General features: G+C 37.0%; 1 protein-coding gene across 2 annotated transcripts in view; it reads right to left on the bottom strand.

The window, feature by feature from the left end:
* The window catches only part of tmem178bb (transmembrane protein 178Bb), a 231,353-nt gene that overhangs the window by 35,596 nt on the left and 177,613 nt on the right, over positions 1-18,144 (bottom strand). The window lies entirely within an intron of this gene.

Genomic DNA, 18,144 nt, shown 5'->3' on the forward strand with positions numbered 1-18,144 from the left:
CTTATGTTACGCCAATACATACATTAAGAATGTCACACGTCACTGTTTAAATCAACAGTTTTCTAATAATAAGCATTTTTATAAAGAAATAACAATTCTATGTTGTTATTTACTCTTTAGTATGATGATAAACTATACAATAAATAATTATGATACTAGTTTTTGCACAGGGATCATTTGTGGAAATGGTGACATGGCTGCCGAGCATCAGTATGATGGAATCTGTAACAACCACGTCACATCCGTCCACTGCCACATTTTGTGTTTTTGTGTCAGCTGTTATTGTTTTAGATCCACAATACTAACATTTATGAATAAGAGGAGAATTAGCAATAGTAAGTATATAAGTTTATTCCTAATAAAGTACTGGTACTGACCAGGTCATCATGGGTAATGTCACGTCTGTCCACTGTCACGTCCGTCCACCAGCAAAAGTTTTCACATATACGTGCTATTCAAAATCCAATATTTGTGAAAATATAGCTTCCACTGTCAAATAATATCAGTAGTCTGTGCACAAATATATTAGCATTATTTAAACACAGTTCTATGCATTTCTTACAACTTTTTTTTTTGACAAAAATGGCCACTCATTTGACCCCTAAGTAAATTTTAGCCATACAGTGAAGTAGTTTAACCCATAAATACACAGTGGTATTTCTGTGGCAGCTGCTAAATGAAATGTTCTCTTCATTTAACCTTTCCTGAGTGATTTATCGCCATTTATTATATGATCTTCTGTAATTTTGCATTTTTTTCTGTGAAAATCTGGTATTTTCCTGTATTTAATTTACTGATCATATAGATGTTCATTAAAGCTTAGAGTAAATTCAAATATTATTATATCAAAACAGAGAAAACTGAAGAAGACATCAACAAAGATGCCAATCCATCCACTGTCATTTATCCAAATCCTTGGGTTTTACTGGTGAATCAACGTTATAGAAGATGACGGTGTTTCCATGTTCACTATGGAGCCTCTGAACATCCAAATGGGTCATATCTGATGACCATGAAAAGACAGCAAATTGCATTTTACCTGAAACATGTCAACATATTGCTAGGTTTAGTGGTTCAGAAGTTATTAAACATTTTAGACCTGTGGATGGTTTTGGTTGCCAGTGTAACCAAAAAATAAATCAGAGGATGAAACCATATATGTGTCCCTGCAGTTGTGTTGTGGACCGATCTTGAAATAAACTCTGTCTGAGACACAACTGAGATAAAGCTGAGAAACAAAACACTTGAGACCAAAATACACAATACATGTTTACTGCACGTCCCTCCCTGCAGCAGTACAGTGTGATGTGTCTCTAAACCCATTCAGTACTGCACCGCTGTGGAAATATTTGTCTATGAATGGAAAAAACACAAAGAAAGAGCTGCTGGTTTGTCCCAGAATGCGTCCAGTCTCTGTACCACTGACCGTGCAACAACTGACAGCGACAGAACAGCTGTGTCTGTGATGAGATCAGCCGCTGTTTCTGACTGACTGAGAATCGCCAGGTTTGATGTGAATGCGTCAGGGAGAGATCTGTTTAGACTTCACTGCATGGTTTGATGCGCGTCTGTGCAGCTGTCAGCCTGTCTGTCTTGGTCTGCGGACGCAAGTACCGACTCGCAGGATCAGGATTGGACACAGGCCCGTGTAGCTGGGGTTGTCAGATGTCACCCCTGTTTGTGCATTTGACTACATTTGACCTCCTCTGGACGTTGAAAAGTATGAGTGATGGATACACCCTGGGTTACAGAGTGTGTGTATGTACACTGGTGTGTGTTTAGTCAAAGATACAGACAGAAGTAGAGGCAGTACAGGTCAACGATTTCTTCATATTTTGTTGTGAATGAGGTTAATACTGTTTCATGTTAGGTGCAGTCAGAGTCTTACATAAAGTTAGGTATTTGGATCATACTCATTTATTATTCCTGCTGTCAAAACTATTCAAACTCGATGATTTGGTACATTTTTACACACCTTCTATATCACAGGTGTCAAACATTCGGCCCAGGGGCCAAATCTGGCCCGCCACAGTTTCCATTCCGGCCCACAGGATGAAAGTACAAAAATTAACCTGAACAGTCAACGTTGACCAAATCATTTTGGTTCAGGTTCCACATACAGACCAATGTGATCCCAAGTAAAAATAACACAATAACCCATAAATAATGACAACTATAAATATTCTTTGTGAAAAATTCTGTGGAAAAAATTTAAGTGAAAAAAATATTACACTGTGAAAATATTTACATTTACAAAACTATTTTTTCACAATAAAATGCAAATAAATACATAAATATAAACAAAGATGAACAACCGGAAATGTGCAATTTTATCTTTACTATCGTTACTAAATGTTTTGTGCATTTATGGATCCACTGTGATCTGTGAGTTGTGTTATTAATAAGAGATGTAATATTGTAGAAATTGTTCAAATTTTAGTTCCAAACTCCAAAATTTTAACAACATTCTGCCTCTTACCAAATGTTTATGTAACATTGTGTGTAAATGTACATGTATAAATAATAAGTCGAGGCATAATATTGTTAAAATTGCACTAGTTTTTCAAATGAAATTTCTGTTTTTTCAGGATATTCACATCTTTTCTGTAAAATGTAAATATTTTCATAATTGGGTTTTGTTTTTGTTTGTTTTTTTTTTTTTTGTACTAAAACAAAATGAAAAACTTGGATTTTTCATTATTTATAGGTTATGAAGTCATGATTTTACTGGTCTGGCCCGCTTGAGATCAAATTCAGCTAAATACGGCCCCTGAACCAAAATGAGTTTGACACCCCTGTTCTATATAAAGCCAATAAAAATCAACTACCAGCCAATGTACAAAAACTATTTGTCCATAGAAAGGGAGGCTATAACCTGAGGCGATGTGGGAATTTCAAAGTCCCAGCAGTCAGGACCACTAAGAAAAGTTTGTGTGCATCAGTGTGTGGGGTTAAGCTTTGGAATGGGTTGGGAGTAGACCTCAGGCAGTGTCCAAACATTCAAAAATTCAAAAAAAAAGGTACAAAGAAATGTTTTTTTTTTTTTCACTATATCTGGCATAAAGAAGGGTGTGATCATTACTTTATTATTATTATTATCAGGTTGTTATATTGTATGGTGTGTGTGTGTATATAAATGGATGTGTGGATGTGGGTTGGTGTAAGGATGTAGATATAAATTGGTGTGTCTGTATATGTGTATGTAACTGTATATGTATGGGTGTACAGGTTTGTAGGGATGGGTTTATGGATAATCATAATCTTATGTTGTATATCAAGTGATTAAGTCAGTGGTTCCCAACCTTTTTTGGCTTGTGACCCCATTTTAACATCACAAATTTCTGGCAACCCCAGACATTCAAAATGGAGATTTTTTTTTTTTTTTTTTTTGCTAAAATTCATTTGTTTTTGATCATGTAATAGTTTGCTATACTATGTTGCAAATAAACATAACTTTTAGATGACATTTAGTCTATATAATGTATATTATTATGGACGGAGGCAGAAAAGCCAGGTGTAGATTACTGCACAAAGTGAGAATTTTATTTTCCTTGGTCAGGATATGTACAGTCAGTCCAGCTTGGATTTACAAGGCTGACAATTAATACTGACAAAAACAATAACTCAAACTATGAATTATGAAAGAGCTGCAGCATCTGAAACCGACCACAATGAACATTTGAAAGATAAACAGTACCACAGTGCTTCAGTTTCAGCTTCACAGTTTGTCATGTCTTTTATGGATCATGATTGTCTCTCTCAACTCACCACGTATTTTTTTATTAGTAAGTTGTTTTTTTTTTGTTTTTTTTTTAATCAATTACTAGAAATTTCAGGTGACCCCATTTGAATTCCAGGTGACCCTAAATGGGGTCCTGACCCGAAGGTTGAAAAACAATGGATTAAGTACTAACAGCCTGAGGACTGGAATTGGGGGGTAGGACTGGATAAGCAGTGGCTTCTTTCTACTCCCTTTCAGGCACAACAGTTGTTCTTTTTTCTTTTATTATACTTTTCATTTTTGTTTTGCTTTATTATTACCCCCCCCCCATGTTTTGTATCATATTTCTGTCCAAAATAAACTAAACTAAACTAAAACTAAACAACATTTTTCATGAATACTGAAAAATGACAGTTATTACAAACTCCATAAGTCTGGTTTATTGCCGCATTAGTCAGTGTTTCATGCTTTTTCCATGGCCATGCTAAAAAAAAAAAAAAGTCAATCAAGGAGAAAGGTGACCAGATAAAAAGTTTCTAGCTGGTATCCTCCATGCAGACTGACACAGTAATGGTAGTTAATCATGCACTTGTCTCAATAAGAATGGGTTGATCCATTTGGTATAAGATGGGAGTTTAATGAAAATATCAGAAAAGCCATTGTCTGTGAATGTAAAACACTATTGTGATGTTGATAATTTACCAGTTGCTACTTCAATTTAAGGGCTTAGTTTCTGTACTCAAGTTATATTTTCCAGATTTATGCAGTTGGTGGAACAAAACACAAAGACACAAAACACTGAGAAACTGTGATTCATTACAATTTTCACTGCTCCTTGAAAGTAATCCCTGTTATGTAAAAATAAATAAATAAATAAAAAAAATAACTTTAAGCTGACTACAAAATTAAGCCATGAAAAAGTGCAGCAGTGGGAGCCTGTGTATGTCTTTAATCAAAGACCTGGTCCAATAGTGACTTTCCAAAGTCCCTGCAGACACTGGCAGGTCTAGCTGCTATCTGCAGAGAAAACCAGCAGCGAAAAGCTCCTTTTCAGAGAGGCCTTCACTGTGAAAACCTTAAGCTTCCAAACTTAATTGCTCCTTCACGCCTTGGAGGGAATGTTGTTGAGGTACAATTGGACTGCTAGCCTATATACAGACATGAATATATTACCTCCTCTGTTGTCTTAGGAAAACAGGGTTGTTCTCAGAGCTGATCTTAGAGGACACTCTACATGCTTTTATACACAGATGTTTCTGAACATGAGGCTGTTTGATCAACTGGATGGTTTTTGAGGTATGTTCTACTTTTTTAGCTCATATTAAAATGTAGTAACATGGTACCAGCAGATGGTCATGCTTTAGAATAAGGGCATTAATTCGTATTAGATAATACAGTAACAACCATTAACCATACGAAAATTCATAATTAGACAACAGACCTACCAATAATTACCTCCACCAAGGAGGTTATGTTTTTGTCGGCGTTGGTTTGTCTGTCTGTCTGTTTCTCTGCCTGTCTCTGTGCAAGATAACTCAAAAAGTTATGGACGGATTTGGATGAAAATTTCAGGAAACGTTGATACTGGCACAAGGAACAAATGATTAAATTTTGGTTTTGATCGAAGGTGGGGGGGCCACTGATCTGCCTTGGCGGAGGTCTGCGCTCTATCTGTGCTTTTCTAGAAAAGAGAGTGCAGACCTCCGCCAAGGCAGATCAGTGGCCCCCCCACCCCTGATCACCACCAAAATTTAATCATCTGCCTTGGCGGAGGTCTGCGCTCTCCAAGTGCTTCTAGTTTACTAAAGGATTCATTCATTTTTGCTCTGGTATTTAGACATTATCTGTATTACCTTAATGAAATAATAAGCATTAAACAGCTACTGTGTAAATTAGTAGGTGGTACAATATCTAAGTATGTAGGTGTGTATGTATTTGTAATTAACAGAGTCGGGGAAGCTACTTTGCAAGCGTAGCTTGTAAAACTACGAGTAGTTCAGCACAACAATAGTTCAAACACACTACATGTCTACCCCTGCAGACATGTAGTTTGTAAAACTACGGCTAGAAAAAGTTGTTTTAGCAATTACTTTTTATTTTCAGCGTTAAATTGAAAATGTACTTGTGCTGTATATGAAACAAAAAATGGCCATGGTTGGAATGGAGCTCTCAGGGGTGTCGCTGGTGGGAGGGTTGTCCATGGTGATGACGACCACACGACGCTAGTAATGATCGCGCATCTGTGAAGCATTTGAGTGCTGCCAGGGCAGGCCAATCAGAGGCAGCATTGGCTGTCATGTCATGACATGATCATGCCTTCAAAGCAATTCAGGATGAAAGAAAAAGTCTTGCATTCAATGGTGAAATACAATTTATATTACAAAAAAAGAAATCTAAAAAAAATACCCCTTAATTTTATGTTGTTGCTCAAAATTGTAGTTTGCAAATTGAGTAAATTGCAAAAAATTATCCAAAGAGTGCTTGAACTTCTTGATGCAGCACAATATATGAATGTAGTTTAACTACCAGCAAGTTACAGCAAAATGTAATTTAACTACATAGTTCAACTCCATGTAGTTTAAGTCTTCCCAACACTGGTATTTAAGTATATATGTCAGTGTATGTGTGGGTTTGTATATGTATGTTTGGATCTGCTCGTATCATTAGCTCATCACCTCGGCTAATAGCACAAGTAAAGCAGTCTGAGAATCTCTCATACACGTGACAGTGTTTACTGCAGCGCACAGTGCAGGACGTTAAGGCTGTTTATGAGACAAATCAGCATAAATGATGAGTCAGTTATTCACACTTACAGCTGCACCAAATTTCAGTGGACAAAAGCAATAAAATCAAGCCATGTCATCACCCAAATGTCTCATTAAAATAATGTCATCAATCCCACTCATTAACAGACATCCAGCCATCTGTCAGGGACCACAGACTGTACTAAAGAAATGGATGGAGGCTCTGTGATGCCACCCGGCGCTTTTAAGAGTCAAGTATCCATTTTGGGTGTCACTGTCTTGGGTTTGTGAATCCAAAAGTGACCATATTGGCTTAAAGGGTGACAGTCCAACGAATGCCAACGCTAACTTTTTGGCAGTAAAGTAGTAAATCTGATGGACCATTTACAGAACAAACTCCTATGACTTGTCAGCACAACATCTTGACAACCATAGTGGAGGTGCCTATCAGGAGGAAACACCTTATTCAACAACACAAGTTCAGAAAGTCCAACATAGTAAGTGAGCAGTATATGTGTTACTTCAAGGATACTTTGTTTGAGCACAATTTGACGAGATGGTTTATACAAGGTACAAAATTGTAGAAAGTAACTGAGTACTACTAGATGTTTACTGTGTTTTTTGTTTGTTTGTTTGACTATAGGTGTGTTTGTTTTGTTTTATATTGCTGTTTTTGTTCACTTCATTAAATTTGTTATTTAGTTGTTTATTCGTTTTGTGTTGCTGTTAAGACTGTATGTATGTATGTATGCATGCATATATGTATGTATGTATGTATGTATGTTTGTATGTATGTATGTATGTATGTATGTATGTATGTATGTATGTATGTATGTATGTATGTATGTGTGTATGTATGTATGTATGTGTGTATGTATGTGTGTATGTATGTATGTATGTGTGTATGTATGTGTGTATGTATGTATGTATGTGTGTATGTATGTATGTATGTATGTATGTATGTATGTATGTATGTGTGTATGTATGTATGTATGTATGCATGCGTATATGTATCTTTGTATCTTTAATTTCTAGACACTAAGGTAGGTTTATTTTATTTGTTTTTTTGACTATGCAAATTAAACTGAACAGAATTTCTGTAACTTAAATCTTACACCAGGACCACAGTAGGTGTACAGTCCTCCATAAAATAGCACTTGGCATTGTGCTTCACTTTGAAAACTGGAATAACTTGGAGGAGGCAGGCTGGAACAGCTGTTTTATCTTGGCAGCACATTTTTCTGTTAGAGTTTAAACCCCTTGGACATATGTTGAACCTTTTTGTTGTTGTTTGGAGATTAACATTTGCTTTTTTTTTTTTTTTTTTTAGCTGTTAGTGCATTTTTTCATAACATAGCAAAGTGTTTAAAGAGTAAGAATTAGTAAAGACTACAGACGCCATACATTATTTGATGGTAAGAACTGTGTTTTTTACTGCAGGAAGTAAAATATAGTTATGTGCAACAATATTGTCATTTTAATTTTGAGTTCACACCTTTAAATGAACAGTTTATATCATGGGTAAGGGACGATACTGGGATATTTCTGTAATGGCTTCAGTTTTAAACAACCATTGCTACCTTTGGCTCAGAACAAACTGAATCAAGGGTCAAACTGCTTAACAGACAAACATGACATGCATATATCCTGTGAGAATGAGATATAAATGAAAGTCAAGTGTATATTGATTTTCTGATAGATTTTTTTTTTTTTTTATGTATCTATAAAAGTACTGATAGTAATCTTACTCTTTTCTGGCTGTATCCCATGCAACAAAAACTGGTATTTTCAAATTCACACATTTTGGAAGGTGTTTTAAATGTGTTGAAATTATAAAAATTTGATTTAATGTGAATAAACACACAGAAAGATGTTTTAGACTGAAAGTAGAGTCATCTGCAGGACGAGAAGAACATTGCAGCATTTTCAGCCCATTCACTAGAAAAATGGCACTGAGACCACTATTGATCTTTTTGAGATTTAAAGAATTGATAAAGAACCGTTTAACTAATTACAATTAATTGAAAAGTCGCTATTTTTAATCTAACCTAATAAATAAGAGTGCCCTTACTGCACTGGGAGATAAAGAGGCACGATTTATAACATGAAAACAATGTCATTGCAGGAGGGGAAAAGAAGTAACCTAGTTTTTCATTGCACCTTTTGAAGTGAAAAAGCAGCATCAACACTTCCTTTTATCCCTGACCATCATGGCAACAGATGAAACTGCATTTGAGAAAGACATGAGAAAAAATATGCAGTTATATAATATTCAAGTCACTTAAAGTGTTAAAGGGTCAAATTATGCACATTATGAAACCAGACATCTTGTATTTGTGTTTCTTTATATGTGCATTAAACTAATGAGTGTTGCCTTCCACAGAAGACAGTGGAACCAGACTTAAATTGGTAAAATAATGAAATGTTCAGCAGAACAATCCGCTTCTTAACAGCAGAATAAAACCGAGAATGATTGGAGAATGAAAGGCCCAGATGATCAGAACAACTGTGGTCCTCAAAGATTCACACCAAAGCTCCAACTGAATCCTCCTGATTGCTGATGGTGCGAATACTGTGAATAAGTGAGGATAATAACTGCGCTCATTTGTTTACTGTATCAGCAGAAGACAGGCTGCTGTCTGTCTGCTTTTCTCTCTTGGTTAATAGGTTCTATTGTTCAGCTCTGTGCTGCAATTCCCTTTTAATTACATTCACTGCTCCAGGACCAATGGGCCAATGAAACATTATTTCATAAAAGGGAAATGGCTTTGGTGTCTGTGTGGAAACTGTATTTTCTCAGTTAGATAGATGGGGAGGAAAATGTGTGTTCCGGCTCAAAGATTGCCTGTTTATCAGCACTTTACTGCCTGTGATACTCCTCCACACAGTAACAAACAAGTATAGTGAACAGTAGAGGAACACTAGAACTGAACAGGTGATCATTTTTCTTCTGTGTTTACCCATGTGTGCTTTGTTTGCTGCCTTTCAACAGCTGCTGTATTATCCAAATCTAGTGATGCATGGGGACACCTACACTACCAGGCAAAAGGGTGGCTTAGCTTTCTCTCTGTTATTGTGGGTTTTGTGGATTAAAAGTTCACTACGTAAGATCTGTCCAGGCTTGTGTGTTTGTTTCAGAGTGTGACCATGTCATTATAGAAGTAAACTCTATTTCCTAAGCTAACAAAGGTCTAACTTTCTCACATTCAGAACTTAGAAGTAATCCTGTATCTACAGTCACAGTCAATGAAAACTTTGAGACCATATTCTTCAACATAATTTTTATTTTGAAACCCTAAACTGGAATTTTTTCATATGAATCATTTGTTTAGGATATTGGCATACAGAAACAAAAATCTAAAGTTTCAAGAATAATTTCAAAACAAAAAACTTAACAAAAGAAAACGGCACCTGCCAAACACAAAGTCACAACAGCAGCAGTCCTGGTCAGGAGTTGTCACTCTCTCTCTCCCTGGACGCGGTCTGTCGTCAACAGAGCCTGTGGTGTTGTGGTGTTCAACCAGGTTTCTGATTGTGGGTTGGGAACAGCCCATACATACGCCTGGCTATATCACTGGAGCTCAAACCGGCCTCCACCATACCCAGTGCCCGGAGACGGTGTTCACGTGATAGACGTGGCATGATGCCGTTCACTGGACTAACAATGGTGGCCTTTTTTGGGCCTTTATATAGGCCTTCAAAACCAATCCTCAAATTGTGCAGATACCCACTGAGTATTGCTCAATGTGTATTTGGTCCACTTTTGCAAAGAGACCAACCCATGTGCAATGAACCATGACAACATGACAAGTCATCATTATCTCAACTACCCGAGCACTAAGTCATCAATAAATCCACAATGAATAATTACAACCCCTCTACAAGTAGAAATATGTATACATTTCTACCTCAAAGTTTCTATTGACTGTCAGTATACATACCATTGCTCTGTAGTGATTTATACTGTCTACCTTTTGCTCCAATTTCAGCATACACCACCCCTTAAACCACTACCCCTTGGAACCCTGGTCCTTCTGGTGTGATGATTTATTTGGAAAGATGGGTGTGAAATACCTGCTGCAACAGCTTCTCCATCATAGACAAATACTAATCTTTTTAGACATGTGCTTGATTTATACTTTTGTTCTCCATGTTTTAGTTGACAGTTTTACTAATCTATCCTGATGTTGAGTCAGGACATCACCTCCTACTTGTGGGTCCAATCCGGTTCAGACCAATTCATTCATTCTCCTGCAGAAACACATCCCATTAGTAGTTCTACCGCTTTCCATGTGATGAGTTGAGCAGGTGGACAAAGTTGATAAGTAAAGTTACAAGTCTTATTTAGGAGAAAACACTAAGTTTGGTACTATCAAATGTTAGTATTATTTAACAAATGCCAGTTCTTATTGCATCTGCCAAACTGGATATTAAAGCTCTTATGAGGTGTTACACATCTTCACACTTCATCAGTCATTTGTCAGTCCTTTATAAGTGCTGTCCAGTTCAGGAGAAGGCAAATAAAGTAGTGATATACCATTATATCCAAACACAGCTGAGCAGGAAGTGAAGTGATGTAACGCTGTAAATGGACCAGGAACTGAAAAAGTGTTTAAAACACTTAAAATCGCAATCTATTGTGGGTAAAACACTAAACACGGAAACTAATCATTGTATTTGAGTCAAATAAATGAATATACTCTCTTCCAAACCCTAACTAATGCTTCTTTTACGAAAACAGTGATAGTAAACAGAATATAGGCTCCACTGGTAATTGACTGGACCTGGAAATGGCCCCATGACATCAAACATAACAACTGGATACCATTAATACTGTAAGGCTCAGAAGTTAAAATAATTTATGTTGAAAGAATGTAAGGTTTAACAATGGAGTAAATTACAGGGAATAAGTTAATTCAGGTATTTGTTAAAAAATATATTGACAGTGTTTACACAAATAACTATTTACATTTATGTTGCAGAATTATTATTTACACATATACACATTTAATTATTTTCATTTGTTGTATATAAGCAGCTAAAGTAATGTGTTGAATGTGCTTTTTCTAAATCATTTATATTAACCGATCTAGGTACTGTTAGTTCCTGATTGGCTGGTTCGGTCATGTGAGATGATGTTTCAGGAAGTGTTGTTGTAGCTGTCACGGCACATGAAAAGTAAAGCACTGTTGTAAGAAGAAATCCGTCTCCATCCTGCAGTCTCATTATATAAAGAATGACCTATAAACCACCAACAAACCCTCATGTTACAATACCATTAATATCACTGATATTATGCACTGGCTATAGATTAAGGTTGTATAGTTATCACATAAATAGAATGCTTTGTCCTTGTTAAGTATTTATTTATTTTTACTATTTTGAGATTAAAATTAATTTTAGCCTTTTGATACGATAGGGAACATGGTAGTAAAACAAAGAACATCTATACTCTTAGTGTCTCTCTTTTTGAAGAATGTCTTTTGCCAACTGGCTAAAGGAATTGAAAATACATTTTTCTGTGGCAATATATAACTTAGTTCAGACTTTACACCAGAGCAGATGAGACAAACACAAACTTAAGAGAGAATTTACATGTAGCTTGTGCATCATACCACTGTTCTGTTTCAGTAATTCTTAAGAGTTACATATATTCTTCTTCATAAAACCAACTCTAGAAACAAGCTGTAGGCCTAGCTAGCTGCATAAAGCTAACCACAGTTCAACCCACTGACGTGGACTTACACGTGTGTGTTGAATCAGCGGATGACTAAGCTAGTGAGGAGAGGTGTTAGAGCTGTCGAGCACTAGGTTTCAGTCAGATTGAGATTTGCTGAGCTTTTGCTGCTGTAAGCATGTGGCCTTGTCACAGAGGCTGCCCGCAGCCACAGCTCGTTGGGGAGGAGGAATAGAGCTTAATTTCATTACCCCATGTCAACCGCCACTGGGGAGAAAACAATGGAGTGGGAAAATCTAATTATGCAAGATAGCAGGGAGGAGGGAGGCGTGGGTGTGATGGGGATGAGCTGGCAGCTGAAAGAACAGAGTCAGTGTCTTTAAACATATGTGCTATGTGCTCAGAAAGGCCTCGGAACAGGCCCTGTGGCTTTGGTGGCACCGCAGCAAAGCCTCGTGTATTTCCTCGAGGGTGGGGGCCATATGGGGGATTTGGTAAAGTGTCAGTCAGTGGAAGTGCGAGCCCCCCACAGGTGCCCAAGGGAGTCAGCTGAGCAGACACAGAGTGGGGATAAAGGGGGATTCAGCAGTGACAGGCGGCTCCTGCAGAACCTCAAACACATGGGTCCCCACTGAGACGGTGGTCAGGCTTAGTTGCTGGACCGCTGGGAGGCGAGATGACACTCGGGTTCTCTACGTCCAACCCGGGGCTCAGCACGGGGCCACCAGCTGCCAATCACCTTTTTTTTTTTTTTCTGAAAGGCATGAATGTGACAGGACGGTTGGCATATGGCACTGATACTACACTGGAATGCTCTCATCAGCTGTCCATCAGGGTCTCCATGGTAATGAGAAATGGGACTGATAGGATTTTGATGTAAAACTCGAACACTGAGGATTAGAATAAAACCTGGTTGTTGGTCTAGAGCAGGACTCCTCAACTACATGAGTCCAAGGACCAGAATATTTCTGACCAGGAACTGTAGGGACTAGACCAGGGGTGTCAAACTCATTTTAGTTCAGGGGCAACATTCTGTCCAATTTGATCTGCAGTGGGCCGGACCCATAAAACAATAACAGTGAAAAAAGTAAAATTCTATTATGATCAGGTTTACATCTACAAAGTTTCCTTAAAAATCTGAATACCATGAACAACTTGAATTGTCTTAAGAAAAACCAGTGCAACTTTAACAATATTCTGCCTCGGTTTATCAGTTTATCATTTACACAGGTGCATTACAATCACAAAAAACATTTAGTAACAGGCAGAATATTAGTAAAATTGTATTTACTTTTTCCGTTTATTCATATTTGTTCAGATTATTCACATTTTTTGTAGAAAGTATAGTTTGGTATGTAAACACTTTCATGTAATTTTACTTTTTTACACCAAAAAAACTAACAGAAAATGTAGGGTTGTCATTATTTATAGGTTATTATGATAATATTTTACTGGTTCTGACCCACTTGAAATCTAATTAGACTGTATGTGTCTGGATGTGGAACCTGAATTAAAATGATTTTGACACCACTGATTGTTAATATCTTCAGTGTAATTTTTGCATTTCACAAATTCATCCTGCGGGCCGGATTGGACCCTTTGGCGGGCCAGATTTGGCCCTCACGCCGCATGTTTGACACCTGTGGACTAGACTTTCAAATAACAACACAAACATACATATATACTTTGGTCTAATTGGATCAATTTATCACAAAATTATTATTATTATTTTATTTTATTTTATTTATTTTTTTACTAACCTACTTCAGTGACTATTTTTATGTTTACAAAATATATTTTTTTTGTTCTGAAAAAAACAAACCCAATCAAATATTAATTCTAATTCTTCATAACATGTCTAATTAAAAGGAATATTCCACTAATCCTACTGTTAGTATGCAGCTGTACATACTCTGATTAACAGAAATTAATGGCATAAATTCAGTTATGTGAACACAGCCTCCATCTTTCATTCCTGTATGTTACAACATTTTAATAGAACATATTTTACCAGTGGGAAATGTATAGGTGATTAGAGCAAATTTGGGAGCAGTCTGGTTAGTAGTTTCCTAAATATCTTCCTCTGAGGACTTGTTGGAACAACAGACCCACTCACATCATCAGCCTCGGTGCTTGTTAAATATGATGAATTTACTTGGATAGGATCGTTATTACTGTCCAGCAAATCTCAACTTCATTTTGTCACACAACCTGCACAAGTGGGGTAATGATTTCTATTAAAATTTATCAAGGTCAGGAACCATAATCAAAGGACGGAGAGATGAAAATCAGCAGCGTCTGCAGAATGAATTCATATCTCGGAGTATCTGAAGAACATAAAATAGAAAAGAGGAAAGAGGAACCTGCTGGAAAAGAGAAAAAAAAGTAATTGCCCAATACGGAGCCTCAGGAAGCTGTTTTCCTGCCAAACTGTATGACATATCCTCTGCTGATATACAATATGGTTTTCTCTCTGAAAGCTCAGATACGACTGCAGATGGAGAAGAAGCGCTGACAGCCAATCATGGTGCAGCATCATAAAAGTGTGGTTTTGCATGGCGCTGTCTAAACGGCTGTCTTGTGGCTCTTTGACGGCCACTCGACTGGCACTGGTGATAAAACATGACTAGAGTGACTCAGCATTTTTTTTTCTTTTTTTTTTTTATAGAGAAGATTTTCTTAATCTTTGCAGGACCAATGCCAAGTTATTGAGCGAGGGACACTCCAGCCTGGACCTGAAAGCAGCTTGAATGATTCAAAGGCAGAGCAGGGAGAGGTGGAGGAAACAGTGAAAGGCAGAGCTGGAAGACAGAGATACTAAAAGCCCTTAGCCATTAATATGTGCAGTTCTAGTTCTGAGCAGGGAAATGAGAGCGTCACTCAAAGGGACTTAAAAAGGATGTGCAGAGCTGGAAGCTTCGGCGGGGAGACACAGACAGAGGAAATGACACAGACGGAGGAAATGACATGACAGTTGTCGTTTACTCATACATTTCACACAAATTAATGCCTGGTCTCCAGAGGTGGAGAATTTTCTCTACAAAACTGGCCTTTGCAAATTGTGTGACCTCAGTAAATCCAACAGAATACATAATCAGTCTCTGTCAGAGTAGCTCTTATTACTACTTGCACAACCGTTCCTTAAATATATGCATTACATATACATATGCAACAGCCTGCTCCTCCAAAAAAAACAATACTGGCTGATTTTTGAAAGGGCTTACAATGACCCGTCTTTATGTATGTCTTGCAGCTGTTTGGTTTTCATAGGGTTGTATGGATAAGTGAACGATGGTTAGGTGAGGTGGTTGGGGACAGATATGGGAGAATCATACCCAGCGATTATGTCCCAAAGGTAAAATGCTATGTTGAAATGTATAACATTCATCATATAACTTTCATATTTTAGCCCTAAACGTGTCCTCAAAGAAGTTGTTTTTGAACCTAAACCCAACCAAACTTTATCTACATCAATGCCACAGTTTGAGTACAACAGTTATGTAGTACTTTTTATGCCATCAATGTTATTTTATGACTTAAAATTTTATTGATACATGGAAGTTATTGGTGGTTGACCTAGGTATGATGACATGTTGGCAATAATGAGCGTGTGCTCCAGCCAATTTACTAAAATGACTCCTGAACTACGCTTTAGGCTGACGAACCCAGTGGACAGCATGACATTGGAGTGGGATGTTTTATGTACATATGTTTTGATAAATTAGGCCTGATATGTTTTGTTTGCTATAAAGAAAAAGTTTTTTTGTCTGAGGACACAGCACGTAAAAGAAAGAAAGTGGATGCTGAAAGACCAACATTTCTTGTCATTAGATCTTTTCAAAGCATTCATTTTTTCACTGTTTTGTATCTGTAGCTCTTCTCATTAGCTTTAGCAGCCTTTCCTGTAATTGGTTTCAAGTATTTTTCTCAATCATAACAGCTCCTTTTTCAGACAGTTGTAGACTAGATGAGGAACATTTTAGAGAGGCATTATTTGGATGTTTATGTAATATTTGCTTTGTTTTAGTTATTGTTCCTTGTTTTAACCTCATGTATATTTGGAGTATTTACACTATGGTTCTGTTTAGTGTCTCACTAGTTGTACAATTTTGTAAAAATACTTGTTCTTTATTCTATTTATTTATTTATTTATTTATTTATTTATTTTTACAAACACTTATTCTAAAACATGTGAGAGCTATGGTTAAGCTGCACTCAGATTTCTTGTTTGGCCAATAGCTGATTCTGATTTAATATCAGCTGTTCACAGTTCAATGATAAACTGGTGTCACTGTCCATGGTGCTGAAACAGCAGCTGTGCCCCATATGAACATCTACAGCTGCTCTTGTAAGGAATGAGGTTAAAAAGGGTTTTACATCAGACACTTTTCTCCCTTGGTAGATCTATCTATCTATCTATCTATCTATCTATCTATCTATCTATCTATCTATCTATCTATCTATCTATCTATCTATCTATCTATCTATCTAAAACTAAGTAAATATTGTTTTTTCCAGGACTCACTCCAGTCTCATCTGTTTTATTTCAAACCTCTGATAAGTGATCTGATCAGCCATCTTTTAATATCTCCTCCATTAATTAGATCTTGGGTCAAATAGAGGCTTTTAAGTCTGCTGTGTCAGGCTTTGACTGACAGGTCTGTATGGTAGCTGTATGATGGCTAATGGGTTCAACTGAGAGTATTATAAAATAACTTTCTTCCGCAGTAATTGGTGAGGTTTACTTTATTGAGTCAATAAGCTAGGGTTTAGCAGTAGCTCACTCATGACCCAATGTAAATGTCCCTGACCCTTTACACTCCCACAGCTCTGTCCTTTTTGTCCAAAAATGGTCAATTCTGGCTCCAAAAAGCCAACTTGCCATTGGCCAAATCGCTTAATACTGACTTCAAAATGGCAGTTCTGAAACTAGTGGGTGACATCACACACTCTGTGGACATGAGAGACACATATTAACCTGTTAAAAAGACATATGTCCCGTTTAAACCTTTTCCACTCATACTCAACACTATGTTACTGGAATGAGTACTATTTATTATTAGAAACTCTGAATGCAAACACAATTTCACTGTAACTGTGAAACATTTCTGTCTTTAATGCTGTGTGATTTAATAAAACTCATCCAAGATATGAGGCTAAAGTAGACTCAACAATAACTGTTGTGCCGTAACCACTTGATTCACATTAAACTCATCACTTTCCCTCATGTGGGGTGGAGTGGATTTTAAATCCTATTTCCTTTCCCGGTGACCTGAACAGAAGTGCCTAACAATCAAACTAGTCCCCAGAAAAGCTAAGATACAAGACCAAATATAGTGCAGTGATGAGAGGATCCTCTTTTGTCATTAATCTTCTCCATACTTCAGCCTCAGAAGTGCCTCCATTTCCGCTGCTCATCCTGTTGCTGAAGGACATCTGGAATATTCTGTGATTTTATCTTAATAGGTAGCTGGCTAGACCTAATAGGAGAACAGTGGCAGGATAAGAGCACCAGTGGAAGATGGTGAAAGTAATTACTTCTTAACTTGTGAGAGCTCAATTTAGGAGACAGAGGGCAAAGAAATACACTTAGACTCAGCTCCAGAGGAGATGAACCGATGATGCGACTGATCGGATAACCACATTGTACTGTTTCACCCCCTAGAGTTAAGGTTTACATTTTCACTGAAATCCCAAAAGAAACGACAGTTTTAAAAATGATCAAGAAAAATATATTTGAACAATGAGCAGGTCAACTACTTATTAAACTGATGATCCAAATTACAGAGAAGAATGACATGAAATGTGTATGTGGTATATACGTTGTGTAAATAGCCTAATTGTCTCTCCAGTATTTTCTTTTTCAATTATTTTCTTATTTAATTCTTTTTTAAAAATTATATCAATTATTGACTGGTAATTTGTACTTTTGCCATGTCAGAATGTCAGAACAATATCAAAGGATGTCTGTTGATGGTGCATAGCACTCAGGAGCACAATAA

The sequence above is a fragment of the Sphaeramia orbicularis genome, chromosome 12 (assembly GCF_902148855.1).
Source record: "Sphaeramia orbicularis chromosome 12, fSphaOr1.1, whole genome shotgun sequence".
In the NCBI taxonomy this organism is placed as follows: domain Eukaryota; kingdom Metazoa; phylum Chordata; class Actinopteri; order Kurtiformes; family Apogonidae; genus Sphaeramia; species Sphaeramia orbicularis.